Source organism: Ammodytes marinus, assembly GCF_949987685.1.
Source record: "Ammodytes marinus genome assembly, chromosome: 11".
Taxonomy (NCBI): domain Eukaryota; kingdom Metazoa; phylum Chordata; class Actinopteri; order Uranoscopiformes; family Ammodytidae; genus Ammodytes; species Ammodytes marinus.
The window spans coordinates 14,946,405-14,971,764 of NC_137215.1; the positions used below are offsets into that span (position 1 = coordinate 14,946,405).

General features: G+C 40.0%; 1 protein-coding gene across 2 annotated transcripts in view; it reads right to left on the reverse strand.

Annotated features, from left to right (window-relative positions):
- The window catches only part of cdh11 (cadherin 11, type 2, OB-cadherin (osteoblast)), an 84,613-nt gene that overhangs the window by 32,925 nt on the left and 26,328 nt on the right, over window positions 1-25,360 (reverse strand). For both annotated transcript variants that reach the window (XM_080037388.1, XM_080037389.1), the window contains exon 2: window positions 15,910-15,975. The gene's annotated coding sequence lies outside the window, so the exon portion shown is untranslated. The remainder of the gene's footprint in view (window positions 1-15,909; window positions 15,976-25,360) is intronic.

A 25,360-nucleotide genomic window follows, 5' to 3' on the forward strand; every position in this document is an offset into this window, starting at 1 on the left:
AAAATAACAACATATACAAGTTTATTATACGTGGTGCTAAACATACCTGAATGTGGTGTGTTGTTTTTAACAGATTTCAATGTCAGAATAATACTTTTAATAATAATAATAATAATAATACTGTGAGTGAGTTTATTAAAAAAGAAAGCGGTATTTTCCAAAATCTTCTCGACCATTTCATAACAATGTTCTGCTCTATCTCCTTCTATCACTCCCACTTTGTCTTTGCCTGTCTTTATCCATCCGTCCTCCCATCTCTTTGCACTCCCTCTGTCGGTGTCTTGGTCTGCAGTTTCCTCTCTCCGTCCTTAGTGAGCCAAACCTCCAATGGCATTATCAAAATAACATTGGAAAATGCCTGGAAACTATAACCGAGAAGGAAAAAAAAACCCTGCTTGACCCTGCTCTTTCCCTTTAGCTCCAGCTTACACTCTCTTCTCTCTAGGGGTCAGTAGTAATAAAGGTGATTCATATATATATACAGGTCTGGCTTGGCACATTGTGTGTGATTGTGTATGTAGCAGACTGTGTGGGTCTTTTAATTTTTTTTCTTTCCCATGTCTCCACAACTTGCCTGTGTCAGGCCAAACAATGGTCCCACTTTACCTTGTTGGCACATCATTCATAAGGAATATTAGGTACATGAAAATGATACGAGTTACAAGTGTATTTGTTGGGAGAGGTCCTTGTGGACTTTATCTGATCTTATAGACAGGCATGATCCCAAATCATTCTGTATTCATATAAAGCTTTTTCAGTTTATTTTAGTTTAGAAAGTTATCCATTAAACTGATATGGTTGAAAGTTTGTTATCAACAACGTTCTGTTTGTAAGTAAGTAAGTCAAATGTATTTATATATGGCTTTTCACAGCAAGGTCACAAAATGATTTACAATGTGCATAGAAAATAAAAGCATAGTGTTTGTGTTCTGGATTGACCGCAGTGAACTTCAACTGCGCCAGAGCAATGAGACTAAAAAGGCTTAGGTCTAAATCAGCTAAGGGGCCGATATGAACAGGAAATGGATGTAGAATGTGTTGTTTGTCCCCACAGCTTAGCCCGAAGACAACTTTTTGTTCCCTCTGTGTTCTTGCAGCCACTGTGTCATCGCTTGTCCCTGCCACATTGCTGTCATTTGGCATGGTGGCCAGTCTGTTTTCACAGAAATCAAGACAGCAGTACAGCATGCATGCTGTAAAATCCGGCAGCCGCTGTGAACACGCTACACACTATAAGTTGTTTGAGGCAATGAGATAAAAACACATATATCTTTCAATCAAAGATAATGGAGCATTTACTGAAGTTAGTTATTAAATTGACCTACAGTTAATTGACCCTTATGTGGTTTGAAACCTGCCTGAGGAAACTGATTTGATTTGATTTGACTTAGGCACACCACAGCACCACAGCTATTGACAGGACCATACCGGTACCCACTCACTCACCAGAGAGCTCCTTCAGCCGCGGGACCACTCTGAACCCTGAACACTATTTGAACCAGATGTGATATTCTCTTTGCTGGGATGAGGAAAGGGGGTCATATGAGGTTTAAAATGAGATGTTCTGGTACTGTATAAAATCCATTACTCTGCAGAACAAATCCCAGAGATACCCTGCTGTAGATGCAAAGCTGTGCTGTGTAATTCATTTTTTTTAGTTTCTATTTTTTGCGTTCTGGTTCATTCAAGCGACATATTGTGCAAGGAGAGATTTAACAAGATGAAGGATGGATGAAATGTACCAACCAATAATAAAGAGGGAGAACTGAGGAAGAAAAACAGTGGACAAAAAAATACAAATATTGGTCCTCTTTCTGTCCAACAACTACCAAATCAACTGATGAGATGTTGCAAATATTTTACCATAACTTGTAATATTTTTTTTCCATTAGTTCAGTTGAGGCAAATGTTTTAGATGACGGGGGAAAACACACTTTAATGTATTTCTTTTGGGAAAGGTATTATGTGAACAGCAAGGACAAGTGAGTGAGTAGACTCAGAAGACAGAGATGGGCACAGAAGGACAAACAGACAGAGAGTGAGTCAGTGTATCACTTTGGGTGCTTCATTTCAGTGGCCGGTTCTTTGTGGTCTGTTAAAAGCTTAAAAACAGAGTGATGCTGAAAACAGACACCCAGCGTTAAGCTCACACCACGAAACCTGAAGCTTAATTGCCTTTCAATTAGAGGAACTAATAGCCCTGCGGGAATTTGTGTGTTTGTGTGTGTGTGTGTGCACGTGCGTGTGTAGGAGTGATTACAAAGAAGCAGCTGCAAAGCTTTCTCAGCAATTGCGAAAATAGTTATTAATGAGTGGCTAGCAACTCGTACACCACACAGACACAGAAACACAGACTCACAGTTACTGCAAAGTTAGTATTTGCACTGTGCATGTGTTTTTGTGCACTTGCATGCTATGTGTGTTAGGAATTGCTAGTGTGTGTGTGTGTGTGTGTGTGTGTGTGTGTGTGTGTGTGTGTGTGTGTGTGTGTGTGTGTGTGTGTGTGTGTGTGTGTGTGTGTGTGTGTGTGTGTGTGTGTGTGTGTGTGTGTGTGTGTGTGTGTGTGTGTGTGTGTGTGTGTGTGTGTGTGTGTGTGTGTGTAGGGGGTTGCTGATTCCTGTTAAACCATTAGTGAAATTCAAGTGCTAAATACCACCCACAAGACCCCACTTATGCTGTTTCCCTCTCTCGGTCAGACACACACATGCGCACACACAGTCACAGGCTCATTATAATAGCATTTGTGTCTTTTTGCATAAAAGGGAACTAAGTACTCAATTTTCTAGCACTGGTCACTGTCCAAAACATGGAAAAAATAGGTATAAGTACATTTAGTGTAATTTAATAATTTGAGTGCATGACTAAGCGGTTAAATATGCTTTCTCAAAATGATTCCTTTAATTAGACAGTTGAGTTGGGTGAAAATGAAAACAGTGACATCACAGATCTGAACTTTGGATTCGATCTTGTTGAATATTGGCACACACAGAATTAAGCCCAGTCAAGGCACATAGACCATTATCACTGACTTTGATAAAAACATGGCCAAAAGATGTGTCGCACAAATCACTGACTTTGATAAAAGCATGTCCAAAAGATGTGTTGCACAGTGAAACACCTCGTGTGTAGGCACTAGGGTGCTACTGGAAGTGGGGGGTTGTATTCGTCGCATTCATGTCACCTGTTATCCATCTCCCTAAAGGTAATGCACTTTGTGTCGTGGGGCTTTGATAGGTTTTATGGTGGAGAGAACAGTATGAGGAGAATCACTTTCCTTTGTGAGGCAGATCTGTTTCCTCCTGGGAGACGCACATGCATCAACTGATACCCCTGTGGGGAAGGGACGGATTAATTGTGAGGTAAAAAGGGACTCACTTAGCTGGGGTGCAGTAAACACAATTGGGAAATAACGTCTATCTCTGCACATACCTCACTTTTAAATCAAATTCATCATATAGTTTGCACTCTCTGGACTTTCTATCCACCTCAGTCCCGAGAACTCGTCCTGAGTTTGGGAAAAGGGCTTTCATGTACTCTGCTCCCTCTGCCTGGATCACTATTCAAAAAACATTCAAATTGCAGGAACTCATCACTATGAATGATTTTAGAACTCGACTCACATGTTTTCTTATGGCAAGTTCTGAAGTGTGTCAATGTTTTACTAAATAGCATTTTATCATCGTCTCAAAACTGTTCTTCTTCTTCTTCACCCACTGAAATGCATTTGTCTCTTTTTCTCATGTCTGTGCTTTCTTCTTATGTTTGTCTTATTTTTCATTCATTTTAACTGCTGCCATTTTGGCCAGGCCTTGCTCGGAAAAGAGGTCCTTTGACCTCAAGCAATTTTGCCTGGTAAATTAAAGGTAAAATAAATAAAACAATGACTTGTGTGTGAAATTCAAAAGTAATTTTTAGCGCAATTGGTCTCATCAAAGTAATGATTTCAGAAATGCATTAAAGAAATACATTTGTAAGGAGCAACTTGGCAGAACAAACAAAAAAAGTTGTGGTGTGTTATGTTAATTAAAAAAACAAACAAGGCTGATGATATATGAGACAAACAATGTTCTGACAGCACACACTTTTCGCCATTTGTTGTGTTTGGCTAACTAACACATAATTAACACTGTCATTGTTGTGTTTTGGAAGTCTAATTTACACTTAGCGCTAAATCCTTGTGTTTAAACGTCTTTCCCTCATAAAAATAAACTCCGTCTACATGTGTATTTTGTATAGCTTATTCTGATTAGCGTCTTTAATTACTAAGAATCACCCTCATTTGTATGGAAATAATACGTAATTTGCGGAAAATTGTATGCAATCAGAACCATTGTTTCTGCTAATGAGACAGGGATTTTTTTTTGTTAGATAATTCGTCAACATTTTTGTCCCTTTACATAGATTCTAGGACCAGTATTATTCATGTTTTCTTTATCGCTGGGACCATGGTTGACCTCCATAAAGACAGCTGCCTCGCAATTTCATATTACACATTTATTCAAATCACGGATTGGTTGCAACACTTAACCTGTAATTTCCACATGGAGAATGTAATTATTGTCTTTGCATAACTATTTCAAACTTAAATACCATTCATCTATGTATCCAAGTTTTCACAAACCTTTTTCTTTTGTTTAAGATACTTATTTTTGTCATTTTCAAGCTTTATTAGACAGTACAGAGTTGAAGTGGGGAGACAGAGAGAGAGGAGGGATGACCTGCAGTAAAGGTCCACGGGTCGGATTTGAACCAGCGACCACTGCAACGGAGGCTGGAGCCAATATGATACGCACTCTACCCACTACGCCACCGGAGAGCCCCCACAAACCTTTTAATATGAATCATAAACCGTTACAAAGTCCTCCTCTTACAGATCATCAATCTCAATCATTTTGGGTGGAAACAATTTGAAAACATAGGCAACTGCGGTATTGGGATTGGCATTTCGGCTTATGGGTCGTCAGTGCTCTTTTTCTGATTTGACCTCAACACAACCGAAAACCATCAGCCCTCTGTGTACTTCCAAATGAGCAGCCGAAATAGACGGTGAAACAATGGGGCGAGCTGATGAGATCCTGTTAAGCTGTTGAGGCAAAACAATCCGCCTCCAATTAGCCTGCTGACCGCTGTGTATTGGCTATTGGCTTACATGGGAATGCCCTCTTCACTGCCTTAAACGTTGGGACTATTAGACCTTTCACTCCTGACAATTGGAAAGATGAACTCCACATTATAGGATGTCAGCATTTCATTTATGAGGAGTAATCTCTTAAAAATGTCCAACTCTAGAATTCAAAGTGAAAAATAACAACCATTTTTTAATTGACTTGCTATTGACTTAAATGGAAATTATATGGGAGTGGTATTAGAGGACACCCTCAATTATCCTCTGCTTTAATTATCCATTCCCGATATGGTCTATCCTTCTCTTTCTGTTTCATATTTAATATGTGTCTTCTTTTTTCCTCTTACCCTTTCTTTCTCTGTCATAGTGAAATCCATTGTAGCAATTATAGCTTTGCACTGCAGACTTTTTAGAACATACTGGGAATGAAAAATCAATACGTATAATCAGATGGTGCTCCAGAACATCACACGCTATTTTTTTTTCTTCCATTCTCCCCTATCCCATCTTTTATCTTTTACTTTGAGAACATTTCCCACAACCCCTAAGACACCCACCAGGCATTTTTTCTTGCACAGCTTTCAAAAGCCTCCAGAATCAATCATCACGTTATTCTTCTCGGTGTGTCAGTATCCACACATGGTTAATGAATTAAGTCCTCATTGAGGACATCTGCAGCGGCTCACAGTTCACAGTCTCATACACACTCTCCACCACGAGAGATTCATGACACTGTCACCACACCTTTTAATCTGAGGGACAGAGAGCGAGAGATAAAAAGACAGATGAGCGAGAGAGGAGATGTGCCAAGATAAACACCAAGAGAAGAAGGGAATAATCAATTTTAAAAAGAAAAGAAAAGAAAAAAGATGATGATCAATCAAAACACTGAAGCACAAACACACATTATTCCTGGAATAGAAATGGGGGCAGGGGAGGAACGTTTGAGGAATTCATGCTATGGAAAAAGCAGGCAAAACCTGAGACTTCCAATGACTTTTGCTTGCTCTGTCTTTCTAACTCCATTTATCTGTGTGAGTGTGTGTGTGTGTGTGTGTGTGTGTGTGTGTGTGTGTGTGGTTTTGGTCTATAGCCCCTAAGGGGGAGAGAGAGAGAGAGAGGTGGGGGGGCAGGAAACGGTGGCGTCTGGAATTGATTTGAGGCTAAAGGAAAAATAAAATACTTCAGATTCTTAAAGGCTCGGGGAACTGGGACGAACGACCACAAAGAAATGAAGGAAGGTAGCAGAGAGAGACAAACAGAGAGGCCATACAACCACAGGAAGAAAGAAGGGGGGGGATAAAGAAAGATTGTCTGCAATACAGATGGTGAGGTCGCAAGCAGTGCACTTATGTGTACTTCTTCAGAAATGCACAAAGAGTTTTTAGGCTATGCGGGATTGCGGGGAATTTGAGATTCTTCTGCTCGGGACAATTTGTGTCTCTGTGTCCAGACAGAGAAAACAACAATCAACAGCCAGATGACTTTATAATCAAGGCATGATGTTGTCCACAGTATCGGCGCTGGCCCCAATTTTGCAGCCGTGCCAGTCAATAAATGAAGCCACATGCAGGAATATAAATGAGCCACTTTGTCCAAGTTACCTTGCAGAGAAGCTACAGTAACATAACAATGCAGACGATATCGTTCAGGTTTAGTGTTGAAATGAAGGAAAGGTAGTAGGTACTATACATTTCTAAGGGAAGATTGAGAAAAAATGGGTAAGATGAAAGTATACAGTAGCAACTCCTAAATGAGACCGGAGTGAGGGGGAACATTTTGGGGAAAAAGGGAGGAGACAGGAGGGATTTTGTAAAGAGAAACTTGAGATGCGGCTGGCAGTGCCTCCAAAATTCCCTTTCAAACCCGTTTCACACCACAGCTGTGAAACAGTTTATTTTTCGATCGCATTTAAGCAGCAGTGTGTGTGTATGTCTTGCACAGTGATCCCAAAATATGTAGGAACATGTTTCTCGACAAGAGGATCACCGCATAATGGTAAAAAGCTTACAGAACCCAAACACACCTTGAAATCATATGGTCATACTGGTACTACTATTGTGAGGACAGTATGTGCTAACAAGTCCACTTTAAAAGCTGAAGTGGCAGAGGATAGATGAGAAACGTTTGTCCATCCTTTCAGTATTAGAAAGTTTGTTTGTTTCAAATGGTTAGTTTAGTTAGTTTTACTTATGTAGAAACCACACCCAACATACATTTACATTAATGTTGTTACTGCTCATATGCTTTCACACTAGCATAAGAGCAGATGAGCACAGAAGTATACACACACACACACACACACACACAAATATATGTATAAATGAAAAAAAAATATGCAAAATAGTTGTAAACCAGGTGACCAAAAACCCATAAACCAACAAACAAAACAAAAATGTTAATACTATGATGAACTTCTACAGTAACAGTCAGATATAGAGAATGCATAGTCCACTGAAAAAATCCTTTAAAAAAATAATCAAAAACAAATGTGTGCGCGAGGGGCTTCTAATGGAAAAAAACGTAATCATCTGTTGAACGTCTCTGCTGTAAAAACCTCCACTCTCTGGCAGACTCTTTGAATGGCATTGCATTAGGCAGGTAATTAAATCAACCTTAGGTCTGGCGTTTTTCACCGTGAAAACTGCAAATCACTACACTGCCGAGGACAAGTGAATGTGCCATTAACTGATCAGCGGGAAGCCCGTTCATCTTATTAGCAAAGCTCGTTAAACCGACCGCGGGCATGATTGAAGCGCTGTTGTGTGTTATTGGCCCACCGTGCAACAGTTGCCACAGATGGAGACGAAAAGAGGCAGGTAAAAGGAATTATTATGCCAGGACAAGACAAACAAAGTGAAATTAGGAAGAAAACAAATAACGGACGGTGTTGACGGAGAAATGGCGAGATCAGCTGAATCGGTAGGAGGGAGAGAGACAGGGAAGAAAGAGAGCAACAGAGAAGGGATTTGTGTCAAGCTAGGATAGCCATGTGTGCTCATGCTTTAGTGAGCTCAGCGAGTCTGTTCCAGCATAATGAATAGAGACTAGAGATATTAGAATATGAGGCTGATAGATAGAGAGACAGAGGATAGGAAGTGGAAATCCTCTTTCTTTCCCTCCATTCTTCCCCATAGAGGAATGAGAGAGTTAATCCTCTGGGGCTTACATTTGTTTTATTTTTCTCCCCCCCTCTCTATCTCACTGTATATCAGTATCTCTGCCTTCTGACCTTCTCTCTGCTCTGTCCTCATCTTCATGTTTTGTCCACCCTCTCTCTCACTCACTCAATCACTCACTCTTTTGTCTGCAATTCTTTTGCTGATCACTGTCATCCATATTTATAACTCTTCAGTCTACGCTGTATGTATTTCTCTTGTTAAAGTCCCTGAATCCTCCCCATCTTTTCCTCTCTTCTTCTTGTCTGTCCACTCCATCCCTCTTGATTCCTTGAAGGGTTTATGGGTTTACGATGCATGCTAATCTCACCACAAATACATGTATCCGCCCATTCTTTACCCCCCCCCCTTCTTACTCAGCACAACTCTAAACTGTATGATGGCGCTTATGGGATGTTTACATACATGTGATGTGTTTATATGGGACTGAGTGAGGAGAAGAGGCAGTTGATAGATATTAAGAGCACAGCACTACTGATAAAAAGCCAAAGGGCCAATGGATAACAGAGCAGTATTTTTTTTTTCATCACATATTTAAATTGTCTGGCAAATCCATCTCCATCTATCCACCCAGATGTGTAATGGTTTATCTGTGTTTAGGAAGGAATACAAAAACATCACAATTGGGTCACAAAGTTTTGTATTTCTAGTGCCCGTGGTCGAAATCCAGTGCAGGTGACTTTGTGTCTGTAGGCCCGTGACCTTGTATCAGAGGATAACTCCCTCCATTCTGGAATGCCATTTTCTCCCCGCGACAGTAATATAAGCTTTCAAATGAAACATTGTCACCTAAATCCTGAGTGTTCCCTATAAGCTCTAATAATCACATCATCACCCGTGGAGTTGATTTAGCAACAACCTACCACAGGTTTTGACACAAACTCAGGCTATGGCAGAGTCCCTTAATAAGACTTTACTAGGCCAAATGAAACTCAAGTGTCAGGTATCTTCACTTAGATGCCAACAGGAAGGGATACAGTTTACACTACAAACCTGCAGGGTAGAAGAATGTTCTCTGGCTTGGCATTTCAATATCCCTGGGTGTTGAAAGTTCAAATAATTCAGCTGCCATTTGAATATGCCAATCTGTCAAGGCACTTAGGGCATAAGAAAAGGCAGAAACGTGTCTGTGGCATTCGATTGTAAGTTTTTAATTTAATGCCAGTGTTAGCTCTGTGTGATGGAGGATTTTAAATTGTGGGATATTTGTATGAAGTGAGACGGAAATGATGCCATTTTGTCAATCCACATGATTGTTTCCTCTTTTGCTCACCTAACGCCATCCAGGAACAAAAGAACATAGATGTTCCATGCGCTTGAAAATGGTCTAAAGCTGGAAGAGTCTGTCTCCAAAACTTCTCACGCACTTTGCGCTCAGGTGCGCCCATGAAGGTTCCATTTTAAGGATTGACATTTCAAAGATTCCAGATATGGAGCTCCTTGACATATTCTGATGAATCACCCACCCATCAGCCAACAGCTAAGCCTGTCAGCAGCTTCAAATGGACACTTTTTGTCATTCATAAGTGGCAACACAATCAAAAGGTGATAATAAGCCTCCAGCGTGGATTAATCACACCCACTGCTACTTTTTTACTGCACAAGTAATAAAACAGACACACAGACACACACACACACACACACACACACACACACACACACACACACACACACACAATAAATATAACTTCAGATATTCCTGTAAGGCTGTGCCTGATGGGAAGAATAACATAATAATTATTAGTGCTCAGTGTATGATGTCATATTTTTTAATAACTTTGCTCTTATCTGCCTGCTTCATAACTCCGAACGTTTTTATTTAGTTACCAAGCTGCTGGTAACTAAATGGAGAAACAACCTTAGATCATTTATTTGAACTGACAAACTACTTTCGGGCATCCCAAACCATTTGCAGCTCCATGGCCCTTTTGATCAATTGAGTCAGCTGTTTCTGTGCATGAGAGTTGGTGGGTAAAAGGGTAGTGTGTTTGAAACTATCCTTGGGTTTTTCCACAGTATTTTATTGATGTGTGTTTTTCTATATCTCCCTCTCAATCAGTCAGACGGCTGCTGGGTAATCAATACTCGTAGAGGGCATTAAAACTCCCTGTGTGTGTGTGTGTGTGTGTGTTTGTGTAAATCCCTGGAAAAGGCGAATATTCTCTCAAATTCTTGCTCCTTATCTGTCCTTCCAGACACCCATCAGTGTCACATTTTTAAAGATATATAAGAGCCCAATACTCGACAAGTTTTAGCAACATTTTCCAATACTTTTCCTAAAAAGGGCTTAAAAGGGCTGAGTGTACCCTCCTCTCACTTTATGTGTTAATGTCAGACATTTTGCCTAGGATATGCAAATCATGTCTAACTGCCATCATCTATAGCTCCTTGCCCCTTTTTGGTGATGGATACATGCATCTGCCATCACAGATATGTCTAATCTATGCCTGTGTTGAAATCATCTCCTTCATATGTGGCTACACAATCAGTGCCTAGTTATGAACTTCCTGGACTAATATATCACATCCACTGGCAGATTCTTTTGTGCGCCCGACTTGAAACAAATACCGACAAAAGCAAAACACAAATGCTGAGAGGAGCACTGGTGACACTCTTGGAGGCACAAGTGTCTTATGCACAGGAGATCAGAACATTAGTTTCTGAGTTTAGGCGTATTGATGTGGTTTGGAATAAAGCTCGGGCAGAAGCACACTACAGTTCAGGGGAATTATCTCTTCAATATCTAATTTTTTAAATTGTAACACCAAAGCTACACTTAATCTGGAATGTTTCCACTGCTGTAAGCATTACATTCGCTGTAGTAAACCCATGCAGAACCAGCATGCAACTCACATAAATGTACTGTACTCGTGATCAGCATGCAAACAAAGCCAAAGCAATAATGTAGCAGCAGTAGAGCTTCTCATGTAAAATGAACCCCTATTGCCAAGACATGTGAACTTATTCTTGACATTTTGCCACAACTACTGTGATGACAAGTGTGTGTGTGTTGTACTCAACAGTGGTGTGCAGAGGATTGTGCAGCTAAAGTCTGCTGCTTTGCCTCCAGACAATATTAATTCTACCAAGTCTAAAGCCTCTGGCTGTGGCAAACTGCCTGTCAGCTGAAATACAGCGTAGTTTAGAATCTACCCATACATATATACATATATATTTAATTTTTTATACACAAGAGGAGAAAGAGAATGGATGCTTGACCCAATGGCCCCCCTGCTGCTGTGCATGAAACTGGTATAGACTGAACAATATGAGAAACATAGCACAGGGTTGCTACGTGTTCTGACACACACACACACACACACACACACACACACACACACACACACACACACACACACACACACACACACACACACACACACACACACACACACACACTTAAATAAGTGTCCCTTTTACTGCAGTTGCCCGTAGTGTTATGTAAATGAGTGACGTTACAGGGCCTGTTTCTCTCACACTTCAAGGCATTGTCTGTGACATCCTCCCTCGGCTAATACGTAATGCTTAGAAGTTATTACCAACCACTGTTTCCATAACGATAGGCCGGCCTCCTCTTGGACCACCCAGACTAGACTCACACTTCTCACTGAATGCACTTTCACTTCTAGGTTCTGGCCCTTTTCTGTGGATGGTCCTCATAACTGTTACATGATAAGAACATATACTCTACAAACAAACCACCTGTCTATCCAACATTTAATGTGTTGCTTTCTTTCAGCAGAAAATATGCCAGAAGGAGAAGGCATGAGAGAGAGACTGGTTCAGATAAGCACTGTGTGTACAAAGCACTGTTTCCACCTGGCATTAATATGTGGTTTTTAGGATCCGATCGCGCTAACTACAGGTGGAAACACGCTCAATGCGCATTGAATGCGCATTGAAATTATCCACATTCGGAGGTGGTTTGAGACCACATATCCACATACCCATTAACAGTGGAAACACGTATGTGTATCTCATACACATTAGGCCCCGCCCACTCAACTGCGGCGAGTGACTCGTAGGAAACGCGTACTCATTCACGCGACAATTCACGTCATAAAAGCGCACCGTTGCTTGATAATTTCTCCATGGTGAGATGGCAGTGTTGCTAACTTAGGCGACTCTTTTTTCAAAAAAAGCAACCAATCTAGCCGCTTCTTCTGGTGTTAATGGTGACTTTTGGAGACCCTGGCTGTCGCTAAAGCATGTATCGCTCTTAACTTCTAAACGAGCAGCGGGACTCCGCGGCAACTCCCCCCGGTCCCAGAGCACTGAGGCGGCAGAGTCCTCACGCAGCAGCCCCTCCCAGCTGCAGTCAGAGCAAGAGATAAACAACTCTCCGCTCTAGTGTCCCGTTTGCATCCCTATTAGCAGTTATAGTAACCCTCGTTTACAGTCTATCAGTAGTGCAAATAAAGATGTTATACAGTGCTATCGAACAGAGAGCGAACTGCATGACGAAAACAAATACGTAAGGGATAAAGTATAGCGAACGGGTCACTTGCTAGAAATAAAGACCGACAAGCTGAAGCAGCTGACGCGATAGTGTACAGTTTGGCGTTCTAGGTCTACTATAGGCTACTGACGAAAATCACACAACACATTGCATCTATTTATTAACAATTATTTCCGGCAGACTAGGCAAGGGCGCCGGTTAAAAACAACAGTATAAGCGGAAATGATGTACGAGCTGATTTCCATACAGCGCGGGGAATTCGAATCCGGATCGCAAACGCGCATAGAAGACGCATTGTTAAGGCCAGGTGTGAACAAGCATATTACATTTACATATAACGATCGGATTCCTCAGAACCACATATTAATGCCAGGTGGAAACAGGGTCTTAGACACATAGCAATACACAGAATATCTTTGTCAGTTTGCTTGAATTTTGGAAGCCGAATCAATCGATGTGGATGGGGACGTGTTTCACAGGCAGCCGCAATATTTAATCCAGGGGGAAAAAGCAGATGGAGAGAAGGGGCTTAAGTCTTCATTAATGTCTGACTGATATACATTTTTAAAGACCAAATGTAAGCCTCCAATAACTAATACCTTGCCCGTACACAATATCTGTAAACCGGGCTATTCTCGGTACTCATTGCAGTTAGTGTTTTCACAACATGCAGCTGATTTTGATGAAACCGAAAACTACTTTATGACATATGTACAGTACATGATGGATGGACGGATAGATAGATAGATAGATAGATAGATAGATAGATAGATAGATAGATAGATAGATAGATAGATAGATACAAATGAATAAAGACTGACATGTTAAAATGTTTCAATCATCTCACCAAAATGTATTGTTTCCCAATGCATATTGACTAATTTCATCATGACCATGTTATTCATTAAAGGAATACTTCACCCATACGGAACCGGCGTTCTATCATTATAAAATCACCATTATAATATTATGAATTAGGTTTTTCTTCCCTGAGTCTTCCCTCAGTCTTCCCTTGGCCCAGCTGTCCTGTTAATCCTAACCCTACATTTTTCTTACTGTGATGTCACAGTAAGAAACATGTAGGGTTAGACAGTGGGACCATAAAACACTCTTTCTGCCTTTTCTCAGGCTAGGATGAACCAATTTCAATTTGTTTTGCACATTTATACTAAATAGGATCTCAGAGTTCGATACACCTTCATATTCCAACCGGTGAAGTAGGTCTTTAAAGTTAATCATACACTTCAAATCAGATGTGGATGACACTCATTGGCAGGTGTCTGGTTTGTGAATTGTGGCCTAATAAGTATAATCCAATACATTGATCTAACCCTGGTTTACAAACAGGACGTTATGATAGACGACTACATATAAGCTGCCAGTATGCAAGTTAATGGTTACTACACGTTTTTCATTTTTTGTAGTGCTTTAACTATGTGTGTATCATAATTAGGGTTGCAAAATTCCGGGAATTTTCAAAGTTGGAAACTTTCCATGGGAATTAACGGGAATTTATGGGAATTAACGGGAATTTTGGGAATTAACGGGAATAAACAGGAATTTACTCAATTTAAAGCAACCCAAATGCACTAAATCCTTCTAACTATGTTATTTCAGTCCAGGCAAACGTTCTAGACTGTAAAAAGCAGTTTTTTCAACTAAGTTTTTATATATTTATGAACATTTAATTTCAAATCAGATTTTTTTTAAAGTTTATTGAGACACCCAACTTGATTTCATATATTGATTTTTACTAGACCAGGTTTACAGAGGCTTAAACAGTGATTATAAATATAGTTGGGGAAAATATATTTGAGCAAAATCTTGACTAAAATAACCAGATTTTATGCAAGTAACCTTGGCAAGTTGCACATAGCACACATCCTACTCCAGGGGTACCGAGGCCACGTCCCCTACATGCTCTGTGCATTCCTCCATCACATAGGGGGCATTTGACTTTATTTATTGAATAGGTTGGGTCAGACAGATGAGTAATATTTAACTCAACATTCATCTTTTTGTTGTTCAGTGAAATTATTGATTGTTCATAAAATAATCAAAACATGATAAAGTTCTTACAAATAAATCTGTTCAAATGTAATGATTTTTAATTGTATTATTTTGCATGGATGTCTGCCTATGACCAAACATAGTGTTTAGATGTTTAGATTCATGTTTGCATATGAAAAAAAAAAAATTTAAATTACCGACATTTAGTTAATTCCTATAATTTCCAATTTTGAATATTCCCAAAATTCCCGAGCAAAGGTTCCCGTGGAAAGTTTCCGGAAAGTTTCCGGTAATTTACCGGAAACTTTCCACCCCTTTGCAACCCTAATCATAATTAATCTTTTTCATTTTCTTTCAGATAGTGTCACACCCAACCATTCCTTCACACTGAAAAAAAAAAATATTCAATGCCCCCCCCCCCCCCCTCTCCCTTTTCCTGTTGTTCCCGTCTGTCCCACTGTATGCAAGATTTGTCTTTTTGAGGGATTGGAACGTGCTCCTCTGAAATCGGCTCGTCAGCCTGCCAGCCACTGATAAGCACACTCAGGATCGATTAGATCTGCCTTTAATCTATTCAACTTTTTTTCCCAGGCGAATGGGGTAAAAAGAAAAACGCTTAGTATGGGAGATGTGAGGTGGGCACGATACGGTGACTTTGGGAACACGTGTCCAGAGGGTAACATCATTGTAAGCCACATTTTAAAGCATGCGATCCTATTAAATATGCATTTTTAGAAGTCCTCTTTAACAAGCAGCTGTAGGCTGATACAAGCTAAACAATTCTGAATAATTGTATATTAACCATGAAGGATGGAGATATTTGCTGAAAGGGACAGAGGCACTAAATGGAAAATATATTTAGAAAGATAGAGGAAGAAAGGAAAAGCTACACAAATAAACAACTGTTAATTATAAAAGTTGAAAAGAAGGAATACATTAAAGCATTGGAGATAAAGTTCTCAGTAACATTATGCTTTCACCCATCACTCTCGGTTTCTCTCTGCGGCTTTAAAAAAAGAGGAGCCCATTTAACAGAATGCTAAACAGGCTGCTGGGGCCTGATGTGTCAGTGCCAATTCACAGGCCTTTTGATTCCACACAAACGCTTGGAGGGAAAAAAAAATGGCAGAACGTACCTTTAGCTCATTACTGGTGTTGGATATGTTGAGGGTTTTCTCTTCTGCTCAGCGACACAGAACTGCCTGAAAGAAAGAGGAGAGGGAGAGAGGGAATTTAGATTAATTACATAACGTAATAACTAATGTTTATTGAAGAGGAAAGGATTCAAAGACATTTTAGCATGTGATTATGATGTAATTAGATCTGTGTTAAATTAATGTACTGTATTTCCTATTATGTTGCACATGTAAGTGTGCACACATCAAACAGTACATGAACAAATAGGAAGCCAGTGGTTTCACTAGCTTTTTTGAGAATGAGCATAACTCACAATCCTGAAAATCATCTTGAATGCAAATGAAAAAATATGCAACTTCATGATAAAATCTATTGTAACCTATAAATAAGTGTTATGTATGAGTTAAACTTTGTAATGGTCCTTTTTTTGATGTGATAATGCATATTAAATGAGATTTTCTATTTAACTCCATTCAATTAATACATCAAACAAAGACAGCTGCAGGCTGACAGCCTTTTTAGCAGAGATATTTTTTTATTTCTAGCTGTGTTCATATTGCACATTCTGTCATTCACAATTGATTGCATTTTAGGCTCTCGTATCAAAACAAATGCACTGTAGAAATGAATGAATGAGTGAAACATTAATAAAACATGTTAAATTAATGCGTTGACATAGCGAGCACTGTTACTACATTCACAAATGTCACCACTTCCTGGACGTGCAGTGCAATAGCCTTCAGCTGATTCATGCCTGTTCAGACTTTTACCGTACTGGTTGATATGTGAGCACAAAGTGGGCAGACTGCATCGAACATGACGCCAAAAAACAAAAACACTCTTGGTTCACAACTACTGTATAGTCAATTATTGACTATTTAGCCGCAGCCTGATTTAACACTTGTGCAACGGTACTGAATTATAGTCCAGCAAATATTACAACCACAGATGACGTACATATTCCTAGAAGAACAGTGTGGTGAACACGTTTCATATCAGTTTCCTATTTCCAAGAATAATGTTAGCAACACACTTGATGTGGTGGAATGTGAAACTAATGGACCATAAGCACACATTTTTAAAAAGGACAACAATTTCAATTCTGACCCTCAACAATATATTCATCCAAAGTGCCCTGACCTTCACATCATACATGGTTTTCATGCAGTTTATCAGGACATATATCAGGACTGCTTACACACATGCTCTTGTGGCACAGAGTGGGACTTCAAATGTGACACATAACATGGCACAGGTTTGTTGCAAGTAACGGACTTGGCACCCTTGTTTTTTGCCAGCATGCCACTTTTAAACATACATAGATACATCTCTGCTTTCAATAATACGTTTCTCTTACATATGGGTCACTTCACCACTTCCATAATGGTGTAAAACACTGCAGGGTTTCTTTCAAAGTCTTGGTCTGAGCCCAACAACAGGGAGACTGAAGATCAGAATTGCTAAGGAATGGTTTTGTCATAGAAGCAGCAGCCTTTGCGTTTCCATCGCATACCCAGATCACCTGAGGTGTTATCTGGGCAGGGAAATGAACAGGACACACTCTGGTCTCCATCAGTAACTACTGTACAAGTGAGAAGCCCTTGAGCAAGCTACTTAACCCTGGCCTGGCCCTTGTGGAGTGGCTCAGGGCTTGTACAGAGCAGTTCCCCCTACGTGAGTGTGAAGCAAAGTGTTACTGAATATGACAATTTGTGATTTGTACACGCCTTCACCAGGTTGAATAATAAGAAAAAAAACCAGTGTGTTTCTTTCCATCCAGTAATAGGAAGGGTGTGATGGTACATGAGTGGCGGGAATGAGGAAAAATACTCAAAGGGAGATATTCTATAACGTTGTAATGGCTCAATATCTAAAGAGACAATAAACCGTCTTTATCTTATGTGCCCCATTTCTTTTATCCACATATTTTGTGAATGTGCAGTGAACGATCAGCTCCGAGGACGGAGACCATGATATAATTAACCTTATTTTATTTATTTATCTTTTTTGATTGAGATTGATTTGTAACTTCCATATAGACAAATCCTCAGTGCACTTTTACTCTTAGTTACACACAGGGAATTAAATATATTTCACATGCAGTTAATTCTGTTCTATGCCAATACATTGTCAACATAATGTCAAACAGCATGCTATGACACTCTAATGCAACAATAACTGCTCATGAAAATGAAGAAGAATGGTGGGAACAAGGAATGTCTTGTTTCCTTTTGCCCCTTAAATATCAAATGAATAAGAAGAATGGGTTAACTCATGTGCTTTGCAAGGAAATGGCAGCTGCAGAGCAATCACAATTACGAGGAACCATTAACATGATCACTGTCTTCAGCATCACTGTAACTTCACCATCATTATTAATTAGCCCAGCATAGCACCAATGGAACAAACCGGCTCCTTTCAACCTTGTTCAAGAATAAAACATGGGGGACTATCTGTAGCAACACGTGCTGACAAAGTACATGTCAGTGCATTGATCCCCAGTCCGTAACTACACCACAGATGTTTTATAAAAATGAGGCATGCGTTTTAAAGCCCTGCACTAATCGTTATTGTGTGATATTATGAGCAATATGTCACTGTGGAACTATACCAGGATCACTATTGTGCTAGCGTTATTATCATTCTGCGGCTAAATCTGCCTGCTTTGTATTGAGCACCCTGCACCCGCTATTGAGCTCATTCCAACCAGAAAATGACAGCACGTTATGTGAGGGAAATGGATTTTACTATGTTGTGGTATTGAAAGGGGCCTTGAGACAATACTGTCAATAGTATAAAGTGCATATGGAATTGGTTCTTGTGTGAAATGTGCAATGCATGAATAAAGCCACATTGATTGGCCGCCAAATGCCAACGATTCTACAGTGTACATGTTGCACTGCGTGCACACAGGCTTCTAGAAAGTGATAATATATTGTATTGATTTTAAATTTGATGAATGGCATTCATATCTGAAGAGGGATATTCCTTGCAACAAACATGGTGAAAACTTCAAGAATCAAATGTTCTTTTTAGGCAGTCAAGACAAAAACATATGGAAGATGTTTTGATGTATGACAAAACTGCTGCATATATAGTGCAGTGTGATTGCCCAATATGATTGTTTATTAAGTCAAACTATGTTATCATATGGATCCGTCCATCAGAAGCATTGCACATCCCTGCAATCATTTACTCTCTTGCACTGTGTAAGCATCCAGAGGCAAAACACCAGCACCTAGTGCTCAGCTTTCATTTCATAATGCAAATGATTTAATATTTCTGTTACCTTGGGACCATGTTGTATGATTTATGTTCAAAAAAGAACAAAAGCAGGTACGGTATGTTATTGGCGGCAGCTATCAGGAACAAGGTCATTTGAGGATACAAATAGTCAGCATCCCTCAGCTCATCATTGCAGAAAATTGATTTTTATATATTTTTTCCAAAAAAAAACATTTGTTTCCAACGTTGAATATTTGCACACACATTATATGTACACATGCAAAGACAGCTTGAAATCCATCCAATAGTGCGGTGTCGTCATTAGCTAAAAGGCCTGAAGCTGGAGTGAGACCAGAATAATTATTCTGATTATAGTCCTCTAGCTGAGCTCGATCCAAAGGCATTACACTCCCTCGGATTACAATCTATGTGTTTCCTCTAGTTTTGAAATCATGACGCCGGGATTTATCCCATGATAGTAGCCAATTGGATTCTCAACATCACCACTCAAACTGGGGAAAAGCAAACAGTGTATGCAGGCCTATGTAGGCAAACGCCAACGTTTAATAGCTTGGCCGTACTGGCGATAACATTTGCAGCCATATTTCTTACTCCTCACACAGCTATTACTCTGCTCTCTGGCTTTATAGGACAGTATAACAGATAACCTTTACGTTGAATAACTTGCCTCTGCTGGCCTCCTTCATACCAAAATGGATGGTTATTGGGAAGTGCTTGTTATTCAAGACTGTCCTCCCTCAAACTGACTGACCAAAGCAGTTGAATTGTTGCTATCTGATCCAATTTACCAGCTGAAATTGACCATTTAAACATGTGGTACACAAACATTACATTTATAAATCATATGTTTGATCGTAAGCGGAACACACCATTTGTAGTCATAATACCTCATGTCTCTGGCTGGGTGTTTATTTGAGAAAGTGATTATATGCATGGATTTGTGAGTGAATATGGGATTGTAACTGTGAGCATGTGTTCATGAGTTTGATGCTCTCAGTACAACTGCGGTGAAATGATGCAAGCAGAATGTGATAGCGGCTTTGAGGATCAGCACAGTGGGCCCAGCTGGTAGCTACACACACGCACACGCACACGCACACACACACACACACACACACACACACACACACACACACACACACACACACACACACACACACACACACACACACACACACACACACACACACACACACACACACAGTGGCAGGGACTGGTGGATCCCAGCTGTGTAAGTAATATCCATGCCGCCAGTATGCATTCACAGGTGCATGGGCATTGGGCACATAGACCACGCACAAGCACATTTCATTGTAGGAGTGTATACAAACTACACCATGTCACCATGGACTGACCAATGCACATGCACACCTGCACAAACAAACACACACACACACACACACACACACACATTTTTTGTGTCTGATTTCACATCACATTGTGTAAAAGTGCCAACTTCATGGGCCAAGCCTTGGGTCAGGAATTAAGAGTTCTGGATACATTTGGCACCAGTCTGTCAAACAATTACCTTAATTACTTGTTTTAAATAATGTGACTCTTTGACAAGTTAATAATGTAGTTGCAACATTCCTTTCATATATTTTATTGTCAGGCTAGCTCGTCCTTTAACTATCCTCCTCTTCTTCTCACCTGCTTTCTGACGCATTGCTGTGTCTAAAAGAAAATGCTACACAGAGGAGATGCAGGTGCAAGTGGCAGGCAGTTATTTTCTTGGGGATTGGCGAGCAACTATACCCCTATGTTTTTTTTTTATTTGTTTTTTTGCCTTTGAGCTCCTAGTGCTACTCCTACAACACTTGCTCTAGACAGCCGTGTATTTTTCCACTTCCCCCTCTGAAAGTACAAGCCTCCGTCTTTGACAGATGCTCTGAAATAGCTCTATGTGGGCAGATAAAGCTGAAAGATAGAAGTCAGTGTGATCTCCCCCCCCCCCCCCCCCCCCCAATCTCCACTGGCAAGCAATAACTTTCTGTCTGCGTTTGTTTTATATTGACTTAAAAGCATGGAAAGAAATATGTGTGAAATACACCTTTAAATGTTTATTTGAGCCTGAAAATAACTAAACCTCAGTGTAGGACATTCAGCGTAAACGTTTACCGTTGAGAAACAACAACCACATACTGTATATTCAATTTACTTTGACAAAGACAAAGTGGAATGTGTGAATGTTCTCGTGTTTGTTAGATACATTTAATCAAAACTATTGATTGCCTTCATCCATTGACGGGAATCTAATAAATCACTATCTAGGCTACTACTGCTACAATCTTAGCCTTGCATTACGTTTCCATGAAAACAAACAAACACATTAGACCTCAATTTATACATCATACATTGAACAGACCATCAGGCCAACGTATAACATGCATGACCACTTTTGACCCAAGTGCCATACAGTACATTCCATTGTTCCACAGGGCCAGCATGATGCTAGTTCAATCTGAATTTACTTTCTAGACTTTCATATTAAATCTTAAATCCATGGGACACAAGAAGCACACTCTTGATGAGCAATCTGGCTGAGATATGTGAGCCATCGGTATTTTGTCTTATGGCAATGCTGTTGTAAAACGATTGCACGTTGCAATTTCCACTTTGATTTTTATCCTAATTTGGTTCTATCCCCGGAGAAGGCGAATGTTGCTGATTTACAAAACGCAGGCCATGTTTAAAAATGAGTGAGCTCATTTTAAACTCTGAAGACTTCACCCTCGGCATTCCCACTGCCACACACTACTTCATTTCTGCTTTAAGTTGAGAAGCCTTTATTAAACCCTCAAGGTTCTTATCCGCACAAGCAGTCATTTGCGTCTTGTTTGTTGATCATTTCTTCACATTCCATTGTATCAGTAATTTATCCGTTCCCTGTTCATCATTGAGCAAATTCAATAAGAAAAAAACTAAAAACTAAACCTTCTCATTTGAGGTTTCAAAGAAAACTACATTTGAGAATATGGTGCAGAGCTTGACATGAAATATATGTATAGGGGAGTACATCGGATTTTCATTTGCTAAGATTTATTTTCTTAGTGACCTCAGGCTTCTTTCTTTAATGCTGTTGCTGCAACCAGCCTGCACTGCTGCACTGCTGTACGCCAACCTCAGAGCAACACCATTCTACAGCAATGTGTGACTGTGTGTTTTACAACTAGAGGAGCCCAGACAGTTGTAGACATTCTCTTAGCCACAGGTGAAGGAAGACGGAGAAAAACACAGAGAAAGAGACAGAGAGGGGCAGAGAGAAAGAAAAACATTTGACATTTGAAACTGGGAGGCAGCAGCTTTACTGCACAGACATAAACACATTGTATAGTAACTCTAACTCCCTGCAAATACACATAAACACACACACACACACACACACACACACACACACACACAAACTCATGCATACAGTATGCCAGCACACACAAAAAATACAATTTAAAAACAGTATGCACGGCATTCATGCAGACATACACACCAACATAAGCATACTGTATGCCCTGAAACAGAGACGGCACAAGCGTGTGGTTAGGGCTTCCAAAAACAGATATTGACGGTTTGTGTCACGGACGACGTGACTCGGGGAGGAGATGTGTTGTTGTTGACATGTTGACTTAGAGAGACAGATAGCAAAGAACAACAGTCATTTAACTGACATGGTGGGGAGGAGGCAGAATGTGTGAGCAAAGAGATAGAGGGTCGATAAAGGGAGAGAGCGATAGATAGAGAGAGAGGAGGCAGGAGGGAAAATAAAAATTATTTTTACATATTCAGTTTTGCATGGCTGCCTCGCTAATGTATGTGTGTGCACACTTGGTTATGACTCGCCTCACGCGTTAATGATTTTCATTTAGATAGTTTGTTCATGTATAACATGCTCTCTTACTCATCAAGCAGTTCTCACATACACACTCTCAGATCCATATAAATACATAATGATCTCTCCCATCTTTATCTTGACATAAGCTTGGCAGTGTGATTGTACTCTTTAAAGTGTGTTCGGAGCATACTGAAAACAACAACCATCAACCAACTCATTATCTGTGAGTGGGAAATAATATCCGACATATTTCATGAATGTAGATGCAACTGATCATTAAAATATATTTGTCTTTAACAACAACAATAGCATATTAAGGAAGAACAATAATCATGATTTTGTGATGACAATTGATTTGGCGATGAGTATCATGTCCTGTTAGAGTGTAATTATATAAATGTAATGCACTTTAGAAAAAAGCATCTGCCAAAGTATCATGTTAACTTTCCATCTATGTTTAAATTAATTTTGCTTTTGAAGTTGGAAAGGCCAAAAGTTATTGGTAAAACATGTGCCTTTTTGAAAAAAAATGTTGTTTGTTTTTGCCGTACATGTACGTTTTGTTCTGTTATTATTTGAACGTGTTGTGCTCCATACCATGATACTATGGTCAAGAGCTGTGAATAAATGAAATTAAGTGAATGGAATATGAATCAAGAGATGTGCTTTTAAATTTTGATTTCCATTCCTTTTTTGTGCTCTCAGTTTGATAAGTAGCAAGAAAGTCCTTCAGCTGGAGGACATGTGGTACACTCAAAGCCTGGGAAGTAGCACCCAGCATCTTCTTTTGTGCCTTTTTTTCAGCTCACAATCTGCTTACTGTTTATTTATGATATATAATTATCACTTACATCGGTTAAAACGTCCACCTGTGACCTCATTAGGTTGGCTAACAACGCTGTGGTGTTGCGACCCACTTTCTGGGGATTTATTTATGATTGCCTGCTCTCTTGCTGATTCAGTGTTCTCACCTCTTTGGTGAAGAGGCGAACACAAAGTAAGAAGTTCCAGGGATCAATAACTTAATGTCACTGCTTGGTAATATATTGAAGCAGTAATGTACTACTGCTTCAGTATATTACCCCAACGGTCACAATTTTGGACAGCCAGACTGCAGCCACTAACAAAAACTATTTAGTTGAATCTCAATTAAAGAATTACTTGACTATCAAGGCTTTGACCATTAGCGGAAAAAAGAAATCCCAAATAATGTATAATGTGAAAGTGTGAAAGTGGCTATGGAAGATATTTGTTTACTGCATGATGTTTACTGATTGGCGATCCCTGCCTCTTCCAGCTCTGTATTTACCACGCCATCACATGGTTGTCATGTAAACACAGGCCTATCATTGTCTTGCCCGCTAATTATTGAGTCCAGTCAGAGTCCTGGATGCCTGCACGCCTGCTCTTGCCCGCATCAGATACAACTGCTGGCAGTCCTATGAATCACAGCATTCAAACGTTCTCGTGGTGAAAGAGCAAGAATGATTGAAAACCAAAGGGAAAAAAATTCATGAGGCCGGATGAGCGATGATAGATGCATTAGCACCAGATGACATTTCTATCACCACCTCATCGATCAGGGGACATTTTGAAATGGTGGAGAGAGAGAGAGAGTCTGTGTGTACGTGTGTGTGTGTGTGTGTGTGTGTGTGTTATATGCAGAATAACACACACACACACACACACACACACACACACACACACACACACACACAGGCGTTAACAAAAGCAGAAGAACATAGTGACATTTGATACACTGTTTTTAACTCTGCTTTTGAACTCATTTACACAGTGCAGCTCTCCTTGCATATTTGTCGTAGTCACACTCACTATTGATCTGTTGTCACAGAAATGTATATACAATATAGGTTTACTTAAAGCACTTTCCTCATCACTTCTTCCTTTTTAGCTATTTAAACGCTGCTCTTAGGATGCAGAGACATTTACACAAACTGACCACCATCATTTGCATCAACCTTTTTGAATCAAGTTGAAAGCACAAACATTTTTCATATAATCATCCCATTAATTGTGTGAAGCTCATTCATATCAAGCACAATAAGCTGCAGATGACAGTCAACACTGTACTTTTAACCCAACACACCTGTTTGATAAATAACAAGAACCTCTTTCTAGCTGCAGGAAGAGTCTGCTACAAGGGGCAAATGGACCAGTCAAAATGGCCCTGACTTTTGCTCATCTCTGTCCTCCCCCCTATCCCTCTCTCTCCCTCTCTCTCTCCTCTCTTCCGTCTCTTGGTATTCAGCGGCAGCTCTCTTGCAGCTCTGAGTCTCTTATCTAAATCTCCATTCAGACGGAGAAAGAGACAGAGCTTGGGAGAGAGAGTCAGAGATAGATAATACAGGTCACTCTCC